This window comes from Gadus macrocephalus, chromosome 8 (genome assembly GCF_031168955.1).
Source record: "Gadus macrocephalus chromosome 8, ASM3116895v1".
Taxonomy (NCBI): Eukaryota; Metazoa; Chordata; class Actinopteri; order Gadiformes; family Gadidae; genus Gadus; species Gadus macrocephalus.
Window position 1 is genome coordinate 14223049 of NC_082389.1, and position 16138 is coordinate 14239186.

A 16138-nucleotide genomic window follows, 5' to 3' on the forward strand; every position below is an offset into this window, starting at 1 on the left:
ACTGGCCTTATTTATCCATTAAAATGGAAGCCTCACTATTGCGTAGGATTGGGCATCGTTAGGATTTTATTAGTGTGGTTGCAAAGCAAGCCACAATATTGTTATGTTTCTTTTTTATTATTATTTCCCCCCCCTCATTTTCGGTAATTATCTCCTCCTACAGTGTTGCAGGTAGAAACACCTTGCCCATTGCAAAGAACTCCACATATATCGGTTAGGTGCGCGATTTCTTACGATTTTAGAAATTGTACATACCTTTTTTTTTTATTGATATTGATATAATATTAATCTAATATGGAAATTGAATGGGGCATAAACTTTAACAACCACTCCAAACCTGAAACCCTGGGAGGTGTAAAATTGAATCTGTATATTTTGACCGGAAGCCCAACCTTATGGTATTATTAGGGGTCCGCGCAGCGAAGCTGCTTTGTCCCCTATTGTTTCTTAAAAAAAAAAATTCCCCCTCAAATTCTGTAAAAGTCATACTGCAGACTATACCGTAAATCAAACTCTTGACATTTTCAGGTATGGTTACCAATAACCCTCACTACCCATAAACCAAAAAGGTGGTGTTATTGTAAAAAATCATGAATTAGCCTTATTTCTCCTCACCAGATTGACCTGGACTCAAAATTCTTTCTGAATATTAATCTCTAGAATCAGATGTAATTATAAAACCTTTTCCCACAATTTCATCTTAAAGCTAAACATGATAAAAAGGATTCACAGGCTACAAAAATAATCTAAAATTCACCAAAATCGCCACATGAAATCTTTAGACCAAGCCTCACAAAAATCATCGAACAGAATTTTTCGTTGACTACAAATGTTTAATTCCCCAGAATTTCAAAGATTTTTCCGGTATATGCTTTGAAGAAAGAACTTAATTCACTTGAGATATGTGTGCTTTGAGTCTTCTGGATGTTGTGTGCTTTAGACATTTTGACTATGTGAATGAGGCTGCAGTTCAGGTTTATAAGTGGAACATCCTTCCTTAAATATGACAATTATATGTTACATCTATATATCTTCCATTAGTTTGTTCTTGACTTTTATTTTTGCTCGGACCCCGTCAATCACCGCTTGCGGTTATATTTATAATTGTTATTGTTCTAAAAATGTGATATGGCAGATTTATGTGAAAATACGATTATGCAAATGAGCCGCCATTGTTCATTCAATAACAAGTCTGCCTCAGTGAAATCCAAGGGACCTATAGCTTGTTGGGCCCTCTAAGGACATCCCTATTCGGTAATTTGGAACGTTTTGTAATCATAGCTATAAAAGATACCTTACAGGGTCAATTTCAAATAACCACTGTTGCAGATGCTCAGCAAGCTAGTTTTTATAATTGAAGGGAATAGGGGAAAAAAGCAGAGTGGTCAAAGTCGGTACATGTACAGAAACAGCGCATCAGCAGATCTCTAAAAAGTGGTAAACCACCCCTTCGTCGACAGGGGGCGCTGTAACTCGAGATCAAACAAAAACGATCCGCCACACTATTCAATCAATCACAAGGTGGTCTCAAAGCGGCCTAGGGCTTGAAATTTGGCGTGCTCGCTCATTAGCCTTGCTAGCATTTCAGCATGCTTGCGGAATATTGCACATACGAAGAGATGGCTCACACGCATTTGCTCAGAAAATGTACATGAGGCAACATGTCTAGTTGATACCGATTCTGTTTATCGGTTGCAGGTTTATTGCTTCGGTGCTTCATCAATACTCAACACTGATCCTATTGGATACATTTAGTAAGACACAACGACACTTTAATAAAATGAGGCTCGACACAGTATTATTTAATCCGCAGACCAAATGTTCTCCATTTAGTCACAGCAACAGCAGTGTTCTACATAAGTCACTATGACGGTCTGATAAATAGATGGGAGCAGACTAACCCCACCTGGCCCGTCTCCCTCTCTCTGTGGTGGCCTGGCTGCCCGGCGACGGATCATTTAACCATGGTGCAAAAAACGTTAATTATAGTTGTCGCTAAACAAGTAGATATTAGCTTTTAATTATGCACCAATTTGTTATCGTTTGTATGGTCTAGTAAACCCAGCCCCTACACTGAAGAAGTATGCCAGTGTAACCGTCTATAACTGCATTTCAGCTGATTTAGTCTCTGAAAAAATAGAGGGTATGGCCTCCCTTGCTGGCACGGCTTTCTATTGCACTTGTGACTGCGAGCGTTGGCGTCATCAAATCAACTGAAATGTAACCTAAGCTCTGTGTGGAACAACTCTCAAGATGGCGGGGGCTGTGGGGATGAGGACCGTGGCAGAGATGTTATGTTTGCAGCGTTTCCATAAGTTCCCGGTTGATGAGGTGGAGGTTCTCACCACTTATCGTTGTGTTTTTAAATAGAGTTACGGGGATAGTATTACGGGACAACTGTTCAGAACGAGCCCCTTTATTCATAGCTGGTCCGGTGTCTCCAATCAGGAGAATGAAAAGGCGTCCCGATAAGAGAAAAGATGGCAGCCACCTCCCCGTGACCCCTGTTTCCTGATCTTCTGGCAGTGCTGAAAGTGATTTTCATCATCCGAGGCTTGTCTGCATTTGTATGTTTAGCCACCAGGCAAAGCCAGTGTTTCTACGGTTGTGTGTTTGTAAGCATGGACCACTTTCTCAGTGGTGCGTGTGTGTGTGTAAAAAAAAAAAAAAAAAAAAAAAAAAACCCACCAGGAGACACTAGAGAGGACCCTGGTGGTGACGGATGAGTCTACCCGTGTTCAGACTCTGATACCGAGACAAATCAACTCCACCCGCCCGAGCCCGGTAATCCGGGCGCCCGGCTATACATCACCCCCCTTCATTACGCTCGCACACGTGGTGAATTACGCCGTGTGTAAATGCATTTCCTCATAAATTAGACCTTGTTATGTTCTACAAACACCGCCGAAGTGGGGGAAAAGAGGAGCGAGAGAACGAATGGTCCCATCACGTAGTGCGGAGACGCCTCCTTGGTCAGCCATGATGGGAATGCTGCCTGCGTGTGTTCACTGCGGCCCCCGCCCCTCCTGAGGGGAGCCTGGTTCGCGTCTCTTCCCTCGGACCACTCCAGGCCAGGGGCTGCTACGACACTGTAAACAGTACGATTAATAGCCCATGACTCATAAAGGGTCTCCAAACACGCGCTGCAGTGGCTGCCTCTGCCTCGTTTCTATTTTTTTTTAACTTTCCCATCCTCCACGTTTCTACCCTCTTAAACACGGACCCTGGTCTTGTTTAACATGTCGACGTATGAGGATGGCCCCGGTCACCCATTACCCCACCTGATGTACAGTAACCTCAGCGCTTTCAGGTCCGTTGCAAATGGCAATGAGTGTTCCCACTGTAATGGTTTGCTCTGCCGGAACAAACAGGCACAGCACTGTGATGGCAGCCTTCGTAACTGGGTTGATAATGAGATGGGGAAATGGCGTTCTGGGCCTGTGGAGAGACAACTGCGTGGAAACGGGCTGAGTGTTTGCGTTCCTCTGGCTCCCGTCTGCATTTCCGCTCTCCGCCATGGGTTTTTGTGGAATTAGGAGTTTATCGCCACATCCCTCTACCCCCGTAACCCCTCCCTCCCGTCATGTTCAGATTAAGCTGATCTGGATGAGGTCTAGTCAGTTTTGCCGTAATTGTGTTTGATTTCCCCCGTCACACTGGACACGTGGATTGTACCATGGCATAAACTATTCATTATAAAAATAAAATGTTTTTAGAATATTATCATTTGGAATTTCATGGATTTCATGGAACGCTCATAATGCTGCGGTGTAAGTGTATGCATGCCAAGTAAGGCTGCGTTATTAGTTTGTATTAGAAAAAAAATATGTATTGTCAATTTTCCCACATACACAGAAAATGTGTAAATGCTGGGAACTACGCCGAGCCCTGGCTCCGGCTCTTTCTGGAGAACTGCAGTATCTGCAGTCTAACCCTCGCTTTCTGGTCGTGCCTTTATTTCACTCGTCAGCTACTCGTCAGTTACTCAGTACCTGTAAAACCCCCTTCCCTTCACTTTACCTCTCCCCAAGGTCAATTTGACACGCGCTTAATTGTCAGCCAAATTAGACAAATTGAGAGTAGTGCGAGAGGGGGAGAGCGAGCGGGTAGGAGAAGGAGAAAGGGAGGGAGAGGGATGAAGGCGAAACGAAAGGGCAGGGGACACTGCATGTTCTGAGTTCAGTTTGATCTGTCTGCATACACTGCGGCACTAGCTTTGTGTGTACGTGCCGGTGTTTGTGTGTTTGTGTGTTTGTTTGTGTGTGTGTGTGTGTGTGTGTGTGTGTGTGTGTGTGTGTGTGTGTGTGTGTGTGTGTAAGCCAGAGAAAGAAGTGTGCTCCTGTGATTTGTGCATTCAGCTGCTGTCCTCTGGAGCATCTGGCTCTAATCTCCTCCTCCAGGTCCAGTCTCACGACAGGACACTCCGGGGCAGTGTGTGTGTGTGTGTGTGTGTGTGTGTGTGTGTGTGTGTGTGTGTGTGTGTGTGTGTGTGTGTGTGTGTGTGTGTGTGTGTGTGTGTGTGTACAATCTCCATTGTCTCGTTTTAACACTCCTAATTCTGCATTAGATCTACTCTTTACAGTGTTATTGTACTCCCAATGTGCTATTTTGGCGATATATCTCTTCAGCTTCAACTTCTCCCTCAAATCCCCTAAAGTGTAATTTACTCTCATCAGCCAGTGACAGTTGCTTAGGTTGAGTTGTCTTAAGTTGCACATTCACACACTGGCATGTGAGGGCTTCGCGTCCTGAATTGGTGCATGCGGTAAGCATGCCTTCACTCCCCTGCTATTTTAGAGACGGTAATGAAATGCGACGCTCCAAAAGAAAAAGTGAGCCTTACTGAAAAATAGTCTTCAAGGTGGGATTAGTTATTTTTATTTTTCCATTTATTAAGACACAGGTTTTACATGATACACGTGGAGGGAATCAATACAACACTCGCATATGATTCAGTTGGTGCCCGCCGGCATCGCTCTGGTCGTCTTGAAGGTGGTTAGAGGGCTAATTGTAACACTTAAGAGCACACAGCATCAGGGAGCTCCTGTAGTCATCAAAGCATAGCTACAGCTGGTTGAAGGGGACCAAATCCATTCAAGAGGTGATTTGGTTCCATTTTACCAGCTTTAGCAAAGCATTGTGGATCACACTTTCCGGGGACAGGTGCGGTAACTTGGTGGTAAAGCGTTTTCGTGATACAGCCCGGCCTATAGATAGTTGTCTTACCAGCAGTCTGCATAGAAACCCACAGTGCAAAATAAAAGGAGTGGCTGCATCTTTAACCACACTTTTCAAAACCGTAGTCGACAGGCTTCACGTTTACACTCAGACAGCCCCATCCATCTCTTTTTCTGCTCACTTTCAATCTGTCTGACGCATACTTACATATAGCATGCCACACACACACACACACACACATACACATACACACACACACAGCTGCACTCAGTCAACCTTTCAGAACTTCTCCCACCCTCTGCCTTCCAGCCAATCTATTTATCCTCATTGCTATCTTGTAAGTTTAACCAGCACCCCCCACAACTTTCTAGATAGGGAGAAAAATAGTTGCCCAAGAAAAGGATAATAATAATCTGTGGCGGTGCACTTGAGTCAAATGTCCCGGAGTCATGTAGCAATTACAGGCTCTGACAGATGGGCCCTGCCATCAACATACTGCTTCCTTGGTCACTGGGACGGCCAATAGACAAACACACACACGCACACACACACACACCGGATCACTCGCTCACACACTGCTTCTCCGCAGCGCTCCTGAAACGTTACCCTCGGGGGCGAAGTCACAACATTAATTTGGAACAGTCAATTAAGTCCCAGAGACGAGATGTTTCAGATGGCACACTCTGACACTGACTGAGGCCAGAAGGCTCTGAAGAAACCCACAGCTGCATTGCGTGGGTCTTTTTCTTTTCTGGGCTTCTTTAATCAATGCTAAAGGTTCATTGGGAGCATTTTGCACACGGCAGTTGAAGCCTAGTCAGCTCTTACATTTATTGACTATGCTTCTCCCTGCCCCCCCTTCCCCCTCCCTCATTCCTCTCCTGTCCATGAGCTCTGAGTGACCAACGACAGCTGAAGGATAGACTGAGCTGCTTGTAGACACGACGGAGGTCAGCACAGGGCCAGCTTGATATGGCACGCCAGGCGCAGTTCTATTTGTAACATACACTCCAACGCTCGCCCACACACACACACACACCCACATGCCCCCCCGACCACTTCACCACGTCAGGTGGCCGGGACTCTGGCTTCGTACACTGGCCATAACAGGGCAGAGAAGCGAGAAGGCGCGACAGGCGTCGAGCATTTGATAATGTCAGCATCTGCTGTGGGTGTCACTCAGACAACCGGGTCACCGCCACTCCTGGGGCTGGGCTGGGCAGGGGCGGTCAATACAAGCCATGCGCTCTGGGCCTGACCAAGCAGATAGAGCAGGCCACACCTGAATGAATGGCACGAGAGAAGCAAGGCAGACAAACGGAGGCGTGACCTGAAAGAGTGCATGAAATGGGGATAAGAATGCAGAAAAACCTATTCAGAAGCAGAGGCTGTTTTTTGTGTGTTTGTGGGATATCTGTTAAAGAGACGCAATTATCTTTCTAATTAGGAGCATCTAATATGCCGCACAATTGTCTTTTAGAATTGTTTCGTTTTTTTTTTTTTCTTGGGTTTGGTTACGTAATTTGAATACGTCTCGCAACCGTTTAGTAAAAGCCAGGCCTCAGAATTGGTTTTGCAGTCTGTTAATATTTGATTCAAGGTCTGTCTGTCGTTAGCCCTCCATCTTCGACCCTCCTAAAACCCACAGTGCTCCCTCCATTTTAGTCTTCATGCATCAAATATGACTTAACTGAAGCAAAAAATGGAATATGGGAAGAGTGCGCTGCGAACCCTAATTTCTGTGGTCGTCTGCTTTAATTTATTTTATCTGGCTCCCTAGATGCCAGTGAAATAGAAATGCAGTTAAGAATCTCCCCTCCGCTTTACATCCTTCACATAAAATGGAATTGGTTGTGACGCCATACACTAATTTAATTCTAATTTAAATCAAGTGTTTTGGTTTTTAAAGAAATGAGTGAGCCCGTAGGAACACTTGTGCATATAAAGACTTGCTGTCTCTACACTGCACAGGGTGTGACGCAGATTTTTTTAAAGTACGTTGTGCCGGCCTCCCAGGATACAGCCACCCTCGTAGAACATTGTCTATTAGCAAAGCTATCCCGTCTCCTTTGAGATGTCATGTAGTTAAACTGAGATTAATAACAGTTAGGGTCTTAATTAGTCTGCATTGCAGAATTCAACAATGCTAGACTAACGGATATAAATGCAAATAGTAAAAAAATATGTTAATCGGCTAATCGAATATACCACGCTTGCTTTGTTCACGCAAAACAGATTACATTCGCAATCAATTTAGTTTTTTCGTGTTTGCTCCTATATTTCACAAAGTAAACATAAGTCCTTTCAAATGCCCTAGAGAACACTACTGCTTCCAGCGCAGAGGGGTTAAAGGAATAGTGATCCAATTCTGAAGCTAATTCAGGCCCTGTTCATGATCCAGTGTGGGGCCGGCGAGGGAGGCAAAGGTATTAGAAAAGGTGAAAGTGCTAGATATGAATAGGCAACCCCCCCTCCCCACACTTTCCCTCTCTCTGTGTCCCTAGTTCTGTTGCCATTATTTGCTTGAAGCGGTTGACAATTGTAAATCAGCTGACGGGCCAGAGTCGACCCTGATCCTGCATTGTCACTTCTCGACGGCCTAATCTGACCGCCATGCGGCACAGCAAAGCATTTGGCAAGCGTAGCAAACGTGAACAATGGGAGCAGGAATCGGGGGAGGCTGGGAGGGGAGTATGGGGCAGCCGATGGAGGGAGAGTGGGTGTGGGTTGGGGTGGGGGTGATGAGGGAGGGGGGGGGTGCAGTATAGGTAACAGAGCAGCTATATGATACAGCACTGGCCAGCCGTGGCCTCAACGCCTCCACAAACTGCTTCCTCAGCAGCTCTCCACTGTTCTTTTATAAATTGCATGTAATAAATACAAAAAAAGGCCAGCGTAGACGATGGCAGAGCTGCTGGCCAGCTCACCGCCCTTTGATTCACCTAAGTAAGCAGTGTGGGCCCGTTGGAAAATATTACAGTATTATTATTAGGCACGGGCAGCTCTGTCACACTGCCCCACTTGCCCAAGTTGGGGCTAAGTTTCAGCTGGTCGCATTACAAGGGTGCCAATGCAGTAAAACCACACACTGACGAAAGAGAGGGCCGTGTTCTTAACGGCAATTTCCTAGGCCCATTGACAGGCCTTTCAGCGGGTGCAGGTGGGTGAATGAAGTCACTCAATTAATTTACATGGCTATCAGTAAATCAGCGCTCGCTGAAACACTCGATTGCTGTCTTTTTCATCTGCACCCCATGCAATTTGCGCAAGTGCTTTTGGCATTGCTCAATTGAGGGAATTTGTTTTATCGGCCAAGTCAGCCAGTTTGAGAAAGCAGTAAGTCCCCTACAGCGATTATTGCTGCAGTAAGACTGCCCAGAGCCAGTATAGCTAATGTATGAGCCCTGCACCACTCACATTTCTCTCGCTCTCTCTCTCTCTCTCGCTCTCTCTCTCTCTCGCTCTCTCGCTCTCTCTCTCTCTCTCTTTCTCTTTCTCTCTCACACACGCATACAGGCACATTAACAGTTTCCACAGTGCATTACACAGTCTAAGGCAGCTCTGTCCAACATCATTTTCCATGCGTGAGGAATCGCGCCCCGCCAGGAATACATACTTCTTTACATTCCATAGCTATCATATGTTCATATGGGCACATAAAGAAGTATGTACACCAAGGAGGCAATCTCAAGACATCACATTTTCTCACCTTTCACCAACGTCAAGGAAGTTACGAGCAGAACATGTTCTCCTCCCCGTGCTTCCTTCCCAAGTATGGCAGTCTGCACCGGGAGGTGACTTTGAGCATAAATTCAGCTCAAGGCTTTCCTTTTTTAGTGGCCATGTAGGGCTGAACCACCGGTCCACCCTCTCCTTCCACCCCTCCCTCCCCCACTCCCCCCCCCCCCACCCCCACCCCCGCGACTGATTCAGAGGTGTTGTGGTCCATACCATAACAGACTGTCCTGGTGACCCCTGCTGTCCTCCAGAGAACTGGGACAAACCATTAAAACCCGGAGGGAGGGGGGCAATATTCAGAGCGCCGCTGCATCTCATTTCCACTAGTTGTGGAAATGAGAAATGGTCCTTCTTCTTCTTCCAAAATTAATAAAGGACTAAAAAGCAAAAAAACGGGAGATGGCTATCCGGCGAGGTGAAGATGGCAGGAGGAAGACTCTTTCCCGTTCTCCTTCTTCGTGGTGCACCGCGTCCTTGTCCTTCCCCCCCCCCCCCCCCCCCCCCCCCCGCCCTGCGTTCTTCGCCTGGAACCCCCTGCCTCGTGCGAGCAGCGGCACCGTGTCCTGGGAACGCGGGAGAACCCACCAGCCTAATGGTCCCACTGACATGCTGCTTGTTCTCACCTCTCCCCTCCCACTCCCTCTCACACTCGTTCTCCCTCCTCTCGCGTTCTCTTTTTCTCTCTTAATCTCCCCCCACCTACAGCTTCTCCCCTCCCTCTTTCCTTCCCTCTATCTCTACTCCCCCCCCTCTTCCCGTTGCCTCCCCCAGCACAGCGTGTACCTCCCCCTTGGCCTGTCCCTCACTCGTCTCTCTCCCGTGTCAGCGACGTCCCCAGTGGCCCGTGGGCCGGAGCGCCTGCTGATGTTTGAAAAACGAGGGGGGGGATCCAAGTGGAACAGGAAGCTATTGTGAGCAGGATTTGGGCTTTAGGCGCAGGAGGCAGGCCATAGGTCACATGCAGGCGCTAATGCTCGCTCAGCACTTGTGGATTGGCCGTGGCCCCACCACTAGCTGCCACCCAATACTCCCACCCCCCAGTCTCTCTCGGTCCCAGTGTCTCTCGCTCGCTCTCTCTCTCTTTTTTCACTCTCTCCGGCTCTCACCCCTCGCCTCTCCATACATTATATTGTCTCTTTAGCCCTCCCTAGCACAGCCGGCGCACCTGTCAGTGTAAACCCTGTGTGTGTGTTTGTGTATATATAGATAGATCTATATATAGATTCACACACACACACACACACACCCACACCCACACTCACACTCACACTCACACTCACACACACACACACACACACACACCAGCTACTTTATTGAAGCGGTGGGTAATGGATCAATAACCATTTGCATGTCTGCGCAAAATGTTCAGTGAGTCTCTAATGAATCCTTGCCACTGACCAACACATTCCACAAGTCAGCACTCCCCCGTCCCCGCTCTGCTGTCACCCAGGCCTGAACACCCAGGCTGCGGGTGGAAGGACAAAATGGAAGGGTGGACTATTTCCAGCTTTAGACGGCGAGGGGAGAATGGGAAGTGAAATGCGGATGATACCGAAAAAGGGAGATCGGGGCGAGCGAAATATTTAAGCGCAATACGCCTTGGCGGTGTTCCGACGAGGAAATCGTCACCAAGATGGCGGGGTGGACGAGCGCCCGTCGTCAAGGTGTGACGTCCTGTTTAGGAAATGTCACAGCCACCCGAGAGTGTGAGCGAATAGGAGAGAAAAGTGCAGGGTGGGGTTAGTGGGATGGGGGGGGTGACGCCCTCTCGCACCAGTCGGACCAGAGGTCGCGGCAACGTAAGCACGCCACTAAGCCTGGCGTCGCTCTTATCCGCTGCAGTCTGGATGATTACGTTGCTGTGCCGCGTGCCCCGCGTGTGTCCACTAGCTTAAATCAAACTGGACCAGAGAGAGAGAGTGAGAGAGAGAGAGAGAGAGAGAGAGAGAGAGAGAGAGTGAGGGAGGGACAGATAAAAACTAGGTTACCACCCTAAGTGATGTGGGTTCAGCCAGTGACACACATCCGCACGGCAATCCGTTCCTGCCCGACATCCCATCTCCCCCCCCCCCCCCCCCCCCCATCTCCTCTCTGTCACATCTGTGTTAATACACTTCACAGCTGTGTGCCGCCCAATCCGCTTCACCCTGACCTGTCCTGCCGTCCATTACCCCCCTGGTGCTTCGTCATTCCTCCTAAAGACAAACTCCTGTTCAACTTCCCACCCGTCCATCAAAGACTGCCTCCCCCTCCCTAGCTCTGCCCATCTGCCGACAACATCTGTAGTTTGCAACAGAAAAAAAAAAAAACACGGGGGGGTTGGAAAAGGTGGTTTCGTTGAGTGGAAGTTTCAGTTTGGATTAGCGTGCAGGAGTCCCAATCGATATTGTATCCCTTGGTTGGTAGAGCACAAAAAAAAAAGTCTTGGGAGGCGTCTGTCGCAGAGGGCGCATTATGCCCATGGGAATGTCTCTCCACACCAGTGTGGGTTTGAGTTAACGAGTCCGTCATTAGATAGCGGCGGGGGTGCAACCATGAAGGCTAATGAGGCAGGGAGCTCCAGTGCTGCAGCATGTCCGGCAAGTGCCGGGAACAACAGAGAGGGAGAGAGAAGAAAGGGCAAGAAGTAGTAGGAGGAGAGGAGGGAGTGAGAGAGAGAGAGAGAGAGAGAGAGAGAGAGAGAGAGAGAGAGAGAGTGAAGAGTGTTAGGCAGCAAGCAATTTAAGGGAGATGAGCAAAAGTAAAGAACTACAGCATTGGCGAAATAGGAGGGACAGAAAGATAGAGGAAGAGAATAGGCTGAAATCCATGTGGACCATGGCTACTCCCCAACCTCACTTGTCACTCTCCTTGCACCTGTCTCTTCCCCCGCCCCCCCCCCCCCCCCACCATACAAAAAAAAAAAGACAAGAAAAAGCTTCTTCTTTCTCTCTTCGGGAAAACGATGAAATGTAAGCAGAGTATAAAGCCCAGAGGTGTTGGTGCTGGTTAAGTTGTGTCCCGGTGCTGCCGCCTGTGCTGCAGAGCTGTGAATTCCTCTCCCCCCTTCCGACTACGCGACTCCAAGTCAAGCCATGCGGTTAACAACTGATCGAGTCCGGAGAGAGCGCGAGAGCCATATAGATATATATATATATACAGAGAGAGAGAGAGAGAGAGAGAGGGACAAAGAGAGAAGGGGAAAGAGAGAGAGAGAGAGGGGGAGAGAGGACAGGACAGCAGACGGCATGGCCCGTCGGGTGACACTCTCGTCCGAAAGCGAAAAGAGGGAGCATATATTACCTGTCAGATCAGTTTCGTCTCTGGGCTGCTCCTCCCCTCTCTCTCCCTCCCTCCCTCTCTCTCTCGCTCTTCTTCTTCTTCTTTCCCCTCCTCTCTTCTCCTCCTCATCTGCTCCTCTTTCCTGTGGTGGAGAGCGAGAGAGAGAGAGGGAGAGCCATAATGACCTAGAGAGGGATCCAGCTGCTGCAGCCATCGTGTGTGCAGGGTGCACGCCTGACTCGCTGAATCAGCTTCTCCAGAAGGGGGGGGCGGGGCGGAGGGGGCTACACGTGCCAGAGTCGGGCAGAGGAGGAGGAGGAGGAGGAGGAGAGAATGTGTTCACAGGCACGCATGCACACATGCATTCCCACACAAACACGCAAGCCCATACCTAAGAAGCAGGGAAGTCGTTGAGCACGCATGGAGAGAAAGAGAGAGAGGGAGAGGAAGTGAGAGAGAGAAGGAGATGGGGAAGGAGAAAAAGGAGGGTGGTGGTGGTGGTGGTGGTGGTGGAGGGGGACTCTGCAGCACTCTCCGCTTCATCATGTGCATTCTGAGGAAGAGCGAGAGGGAGAGAGCTTGGGAGGATGCCCTGGTCTGTGGGGGAGGCAGAAAGTGCAGAAGGCAAACGTCCTTCCGTCCTGCCTTGTTCTTATTCCGACGACACAACGCCAGCGCCTCCGCTCCGAAAACACACTTTTTTATTATTCAGTTGGAACTTCACACATGGTTGCGAGGAGGTTTTCTGAATGTGTAAGAAAAGAAAGAGGACGGAGCCAACTAGCCCTTTTTGCTGCTGACAGCCTAAGCTTATTTTAATGGCCATTAATTAAGCAGCAGTCATTGTCACCATTGGGGAAAATGCATGCAGTTAAAATAAAACAGATTTCTTACATTTCTCATATCTTCAAATTAACTATGCTCCCCTTGAGGCTTCCTGGATAGCACACGGTCACCTTATAAAACAGAGTGCTGATGGTACATGTGGATGTTAGGGATTGCGGATCGCGGTAGCCAGAATAAAAGGGGAACAAGAGGCGGGCGGATTCCCTTCCTGCGGCGCGGGAAGCTAAGCTAAATGGTTAGCGCTTTGTGGCCAAGCATTTGAAGCACGCGACAGCCCCTGTTGCCGGGCTGCTCCTGTGTCTTCTCTCTACCTCCATTGACCATATTTAGTCAAGCAGTGCAAAAAATAGTTTCCTCTGCTCTCCTCCCTCCCCACCCGCCCCCTCTATCGCTCTCTTCCATACCCCCACTCCCTCCCCTCTCCTCCCCCAAGCAGCTGCTGCTTCCACAGGCTCCAGGAGGCTTCTCCTGTGGCCCCCTACCTATCAGTGCCAACGGCCTGGCAGGGGAGAGCGGGGCCAGCTAGGTCCCGCTGCCGTTTGCCACACTATTTTTAGACGCTCCAAATAAAGTGTTCTCCCATGGTTCCGCTTGTATACTCGGGATGCCACGCCCCCCCCCCCCCCCCCCCCCTCTCGCTGTTTTACATCCTCCAACACCTTCTCCACTACAACCCAACCACTCTGCCAACAGCAACACACCCCCCCCCCCCCAACCCCCCGCCCTGCACACCACCTCCCTGGATGTCCTCTTGACCCCCACCTTCGTCCGCTCCCCTCCTTTTGTGTGTCGGGTCTCTCACGACCATCCCCTCTGAAATGGAGCCGGACCATAAGCACACTGCTTATGGTCGAGGCTGCCTGTGAGGCTGCTGCTACTGCTGCTGCTGCTGCTGCTGCTGCTGCTGCTGCTGCTGCTGCTGCTGCTGCTGCTGCTGCTGCTGCGACTCTCTATACTTAGAACCACTCTGCGTATTTAAGAAACGGGAGGAGGTGCATTGAGCGCACGTGGGGCGTCTACCGCATGCGTTGGAGCGGGCGGACGTGCCTGCGCTGTCCGTCTTTTAATTTTCTCACCTTCAGGAGTCGGATGCATTCCGGTCTCGTAGTGGGTCGGGTGGCGGGCTCACCTCCGAGGTGCTGATAAGTTCTGGCCACTTCGTCTTTTTTTGAGCTCATTAATTTTCACGTTTCTTTTTCAAGCTATCCCGAGGCACAGCCACAGAAGAATCTGTTTAATTAGTCGCTCTCATCGCAGGGCACATCTATACTGTATACCATAAACGTCCTCTGTGCCCTCTCTTCTTTTTATTTTTTTCTCTCTCTCCACGTTCACTTCTTTCTCCTCCTCTCTCACCTCTTCTATCTCAATGACAGCTCACCAGTCCTGTGCCCATCACCCCTCCCCTGTTCGGAGCACACGGTGCCCCAGGACGTGTATGCTAATGGCTTTTTGCACACCATTTACCGTTATGTGTTCTCGCATGTAATCCTATGGAAACCAAGCCACGGCAATTGTCTTTCGTCAGTGAAATTGAGAGCGTTTGCGATGGCTCCCGACACGCCGTAGATGCAGCGGGTATACGGGGAGCCGTGTGTAGTGTCGTCAGACAGGATAGCGCTGCGTCCTGATTGAATTCTCCCCCTTCACTGCGGGTCTGGTGATTCATTTGATGTTCCCTCAAACAAGCTCACTAGCATACTTTCTTCTCCACTCGCAATTATCTCCTAGGCCACCTTTTATGGGGGAGGATTCTGCATAAATTTAAGTGTGCAATTCAATTAATGCATTGTCGCGTGCAATTTATAGCTATTCGATTACATTATCTTTACAGCTATTACAAGAATTGACCATTTGCCAGGTGGAATGGATTCCAGGCTAATGTGTCTGCTCAAAACCTGACCTTACATGGCCAATGAAAGTGCAGAACTGCAGAAGCCTATATGGCAGCTGTGGACGGCCAACTGTTATTGGGGCGGGGAGAGGGGGTGGGGACGGGGGGGGTGGGGGTGGGGGATTCTCCCAGCAGTCTTCAATTTTTTGTAGACCGCTTTAAACAAATCTGACCATAACTTTTGGGTTTGCCGCGAATCCCTGACAGTGGCACTCTCATGCCAGAGCCATGCACACGTGAGCACACACACTCCCTTTATGGATGCTAGTAAAAGTGTATGCCTAATGGCCATCCGTCTACTCTACGTTTTGAAATAGTACGTCAGTGAGCAGAGTTCAACTTTCAGCAGTCCACTGCAGCACTCAGCGCTGACTGCATCCCTGCCTGGTGCTGTACATCCATTCCTCTGTGCATCCTCCTTGCATTTTCCTACCCACCAACCCACCAGTTTAATCTCAATTACAGCCAGACGTCCCATCTGCCCCTAAATCCAGCATACATCCTTCCTTCATGATGAATAGTATTGGGCTGAATGTTTAGCCGAGCAGTTAATCGATCAATGAGAAAGGGGGCGCACTAATGGATGGTTTGTTTTGTTTCATTGGATAAAGGGGTGGAGCGCCCCGTTCTCTGCCGCGCAGTCTTGCTCAAGACTGTTAAACATGGATCTTGGCTCCCCATCATATTGAGTTCTGTTGGGTAGAACCCTATTTGACGGCAGGAACAAACTCAGCGTTTCTCAGGCTCCGTGGTGGGCTCTCCAGATCATCAACTATATGGCCGAGGTTTCTGTCAGTTCTCTGACGCGAGGAGGTCCATCCGAAGGAGGTGGGCGGAGGGGAAGGTCCACTATGGGGACCTCTGGGGCGCTTGGTCGGCAAGAACAACCCGCACCCTCTGCCGCCGCCCTGCCTGCAGCCCACCGCTGAAACGTGAGCCCTGGCCGACTCCTTCAGGCATGGCCTTAATTCCTCCTCTGCGTGCGTCTGTCTAAAAGTCAACATCACAGAAGGATTACAGCCACTTCTAATGAGTCTCGTTTTTTTATTTTTTTTATTCTCACTAATCTCCGGCTCTCCCTCCTGCTTGCTTTATCACTCCAAGCCTCAGTCTTTGTACCGTGCCCCGCCCTCGATCACGGCCTGGCTCCAGTCCTTTCTCTCCTCCTCCTTCCCTTACACTGGGCACCGGTGGGCGGGGAGGGGGAGGCTTGCGGTGGCG

General features: G+C 49.2%; 1 protein-coding gene and 1 long non-coding RNA gene across 4 annotated transcripts in view; one reads left to right on the forward strand and one right to left on the reverse strand.

Moving 5' to 3' along the window:
* The window catches only part of mib1 (MIB E3 ubiquitin protein ligase 1), a 54760-nt gene that overhangs the window by 18524 nt on the left and 20098 nt on the right, over positions 1–16138 (forward strand). The window lies entirely within an intron of this gene.
* Positions 461–9417, reverse strand: LOC132463262 (uncharacterized). The gene is made up of 2 exons (XR_009526993.1): positions 8888–9417; positions 461–6508 (listed from the first exon to the last, which is right to left on the reverse strand). It is a non-coding gene; the product is annotated as an uncharacterized LOC132463262 (long non-coding RNA).